This window comes from Hordeum vulgare, chromosome 7H (assembly GCF_904849725.1).
Source record: "Hordeum vulgare subsp. vulgare chromosome 7H, MorexV3_pseudomolecules_assembly, whole genome shotgun sequence".
NCBI lineage: Eukaryota > Viridiplantae > Streptophyta > Magnoliopsida > Poales > Poaceae > Hordeum > Hordeum vulgare.
Window position 1 is genome coordinate 359,036,965 of NC_058524.1, and position 4,537 is coordinate 359,041,501.

The 4,537-nt window shown below is 45.5% G+C and overlaps 1 long non-coding RNA gene across 1 annotated transcript; it reads right to left on the reverse strand.

Annotated features, from left to right (window-relative positions):
• Window positions 1–1,393: 1,393 nt before the first annotated feature.
• Window positions 1,394–2,450, reverse strand: LOC123410166. Its single transcript, XR_006612993.1, has 2 exons — window positions 1,939–2,450; window positions 1,394–1,820 (listed from the first exon to the last, which is right to left on the reverse strand). It is a non-coding gene; the product is annotated as an uncharacterized LOC123410166 (long non-coding RNA).
• Between the last annotated feature and the right edge of the window lie 2,087 nt (window positions 2,451–4,537).

The window sequence follows — 4,537 nt, forward strand, 5'->3', positions numbered from 1 at the left end:
CAATGGTTATGCTTTGTCCCATACGGCATCGTTTAGAAAAGCCATGCCTTACGATCCGTCTGACACATCGTCTGTGTACACCAGCCAGACCGCCTACAATCGACAGACCAAAGTTAGAGAGGTGGAAACAAATTTGAGAGGACCTGACTATGATGTGGCATCGGAGCCCCCTGACCATGAGTTGGTTATGATCGCTAGAGGGGGGAAGAAACATGGCAAGGAGGCTATTACAGGAGACATGTTTCCTAGGTCCTCCACTCGCACTCTAGCTGAGCACAAGGCTTGGCTAGGTCTTCCAAAATCTTTTGTATGTGAACGCGTGACTCCAGCAAGGGCTGAGATGGAGGTATTCTATACAAGTCCTTCTACTTGCAAAGCTCCAGAAATAAAGCCCACGTCTCCTTCCTTCTTTCCTCCTCCTGCCGCCGCGTTGCCACGGCGAGCCTCCGCAACCAACCGTCTCCAAGAGAAGGTCCTGTGTCATGGACGAGTCCACCCACGAACAGGGCCTTCGCCGCCCACCGACAAACGGATCCTCCCCCACCCCCCGCTGGTCCGCTTCACCCCTGATTCTGCTGATCACGGCCATCGGGCTGGTCACCGTGCTAGTCTACTTCAGCCTCCGGCTGGTTGTGGTGGACGACGCCTCTGCTGCCGACGTTGCTGCTCGTGGGCGACGCTGACACCCTCCAATCGGCTCCCCCACTCCGCGAGGCCTCTGGTACTCTGCCTCTCACCTACAACTGATATAGAGGGAAATTAATCCGTAGCTCCCTTGTTGTGATCATTTTCATCATCAGCGGAGCTCCAGTAGCAGCTCCCGTGTCGCGGTGGAGCACTGCCCATGCACGTGACATTGTTACTGCTCCTCAGGAAGAAGAAAAGAGTAAAATTCAGTTGAAAATTCAGGTTTCAGTTAATCTGTACTCCAAACTGTTAAAATTTACTGTTTTCAGCAATGCAGCATTGAGGGTGAACTTTTTTGGCAGTACAATCAATTCAGTTTTGACAGTAAAAATGGGGTGGAATACAACATGACTAAACTTAATGACATCTTTTAACTAAAATTCACACAGTTGTTACAGAACTAAACCATGAACCTCAACATATGTATTTCATTCAGTTTTTTGTGTGCATGATTTAGTCAAGTTTAACACAACACAAGTTTGCCTTCACAATCTTTGATTTTAACACCACACAAGTTTGCTAAAAACTCCGTGTAAAATGTTACACATAAGACTAGCATATGGAAGAATCGAGCTTTGTTATGACATGCCAATACAGTACAATTATAAACATTTAGTAATTCTTGAGAGGAGCAAAGAAAATAAAGACACACAATTTAGCGAGCAAAAAACTGAGCATTTCAAGAGAAAAAATGAAGATTTCTGAATAAACATTTGTAATGACAAGATTTACTAGTTCGATCTTTAGCAAAGACTGAAAAAGAAAAAACTGATTCAGGTTCTGTATGATAAAGAACACATCAACAAAAGAAATTTGATTCAGGTTCAGTATGAAAAAGAACACATCAACACAAGAAATGTGATTCAGGTTCAGTATGGAAAAGAACAAAACACCAGAAGAAAAGCGATTCAGGTTCAGTATGGCAATGAGCACGACGCCAAGCGAAATGTGATTCGAGCTCAAGGCGCTTCCCATGCTCGTAAAGCTCTGCATTTACCAGAACCAGCTGGACGACACCATCACGAAGGAGCTCGGGAGACTGCAAAGTGCCATGGAGATCTTCCTCTCACAGAACAAGCTGCGGGCTCAGCAAGATACAGACTCCCTGGCTGCTCTACATCTTCAAGAACCACCTACAAGATAGCATCCCACGCGAGCTGAGAAAGCTTGGTAAGTAGAATAGACTAGTCCATCAATAACCTGACTAACGCAATTCTGATGGAGTTTCAGAACCTGCCCTGCTCGGATTACCTGTAGTATGTAGTTGTTTGACAACCAAATCCATGGTGACACTCCTCCTTTGCTGCGGCGAGAAATCTCACCGAGGATGCCTTGGCGGTGAGCGAAATCCCCGCATCCTCCTTTCGGACGGGCGCACGGCCGAGGCGGCGACCGGTGCGTATGCCCGCAATGCGGCGGCCCACGCGCACCTGAGGTCATGCAGGCGCAGTGCGAGCCATTGTTGTCGGCCCCGCGTCTCCTCCGATGGCAGGGTCAACGAGGAGGATGTGTCGTCCCCGTGCGTGAGCAGGAGACACAAATGGGGGGAAGAAGAACCATTTTTTGGGTTGCAAAAGGGGAGATTCAAGTGATAGGCAAGGGGGGCATTAGAGCTGCGTGAGGCAGAAGGGAGCGGTGGAGAAGGCAGTTGCGATGGCGGAGAAGGATGTGCGGGAGAGCAGGGGAAGAGTGCGGCGAAGCTGAACAAGGGAGCTCCAACGTCGATGTGCCTTTGTCATAGAGGTCGCTTGTCGATTGGAGAAGACGAGGAGCGTGGGTTGTGTCGGGAGTTTGGGGAGGGGTTTTGTGAAAAAACGCTATTACGACAATAATTTCGTGACGGAGGTAGTACTTGTGATAAAAAAGAATACTTACACATGATCCTTTTATTTAGATGAATACCTGCCTTTTATTTAAATGAGTAATCTAGCTGCATTTTATTTAGATGAGTAATCTGTCTTCAAACCCTGTACAATGAGTACTTACATGAATACCTGCCTTTTATTTAGATGAGTAATCTAGCTGCTTTATTTGAAATAACACATGATCCTTCGTACATGAATTACTCTAAAGATCAAAATAAGCTATGCCTGCTTGCCGGGATGTTGTATCATCAATTTTTATAGGGGGCTGCAGCTCTAATGCTCTATATCCTTTGGTGTCCTAGAAATGCAGGAGATGTCCCTAGCAAGTCTCTTGACAAAATGATTTAGCGCACCTTATGTACACATGATTTACCGCACCTTATTTTGTTGTTATGGAAATAAAAACCTTTATTTATTGTGTGCCAAAACCTGACATATGTGCATGGCTTCATCTTGTAGGTTGTCATATGGATGTTCTTTGGACTACGATATTGACATGAAGACATTTATCGTAATGACAAATTTTATGTAGTAATGCCAAATATTATGACATGGATTATATATATGCTGTATGGATTATGGATGTGTTATATGTTGTATGGATTAAGGATGTTATATATATGATGTATGGATTATGGATGTGTTATATACTGTATGGATTATGGATGTTATATATATATATATTGTATGGATTATGGATGTGTTATATACTGTATGGATTATAGATGTGTTATATATTGTGTGGATTATGGATGTTATATATATGTTGTATGAATTATGTTATATATATATGCTGTATGGATTATGTTATATATATATATATGTGATGACCCACAAGTATAGGGGATCAATCGTAGTCCTCTCGATAAGTAAGAGTGTCAAACCCAACGAGGAGCAAAAGGATCTCACAAGTGGTTTTCAGCAAGGTAAAATCTGCACGCACTGAATGTAACATCCCAATTTTCGTAAATTCGGATGTTAATAGATCATTTATTTGCATTCCATATTTTTATGCATCATTGCGTTCTTCTGAAAAATTTTATCGTTATGTGACTGCGGGCAATTTATCGGAGCGGAGATAATATGACTTCTCCCCTGTGAGTTAAAGTCACCATTTTTGGTTTTTGCAAATTTTTTTCCAAACTCCGAATTATTTTAGTCAAGTTTTTTTTTCGATCGCGTCGTGTAATCTATTTGCATAAAACTTTAAAAAAAAATTGTTAGTGAGGCCATATATTAGTACTCTTTATATGTATTATATATATTAGTACTCTTTATAGTATTTGTTAGTGAGGCCATATTTTTTTTTTACTGCCATTTGTTCTTTTTTTTTTAAAAAAAAAGAGAAAACTGCCAGGCCGAGCCACAAGGGCTCAGCCCAGCCGCCCCCATGCATGCACGCATGCACCTTGCATGCAGCCCCCCCCCCCCCACGTCCCCAATCTCTCTCCCTCCCCATGTATCCTCTTTCCTTTTTTTTCTCTCCTCCCTCCCTTTCCTTTTCTCTCCACCGCCACCTCTCCCTCTCTTTCCTATTTTCTCTCCCGTGATCCCCTTCCCAAAGTTCTCCCTCTCCTTCCTTTTACTCTCCTCCCCTAAACCTATATAAACCCACCCCACCGCCACCTCTCCCCAACCCTAGTCACTGCCGTCTCCACCGCCGCCTCCACAAGCCGCCGCCGGCGCCTCACCCCACCGCCGCCCTAGCCGCCGCCGCGAGCAGCGGCAGCAGCCCGAAAGCTGCTGCACCTCGGCCTCGCCCGGAGGAGGAGCCCTCCCCGAATTCTCTCTCCACCGCCGCCTCTTCCCCGCGGAGGAGGAACCTCACCGCCGCCGCCCGACGCCCCACCGCCCGGAGCTACTCCCTCCTTCCTCGCCGGTCATCTCCTTTTCTTGCCGGTGCAAGCTACAGCCAGCAGGTAGCTATCCATCTCTCTCTCTATTTGCATGCACTCAATCTCGGCCCTTAGATCCCATGCAACACC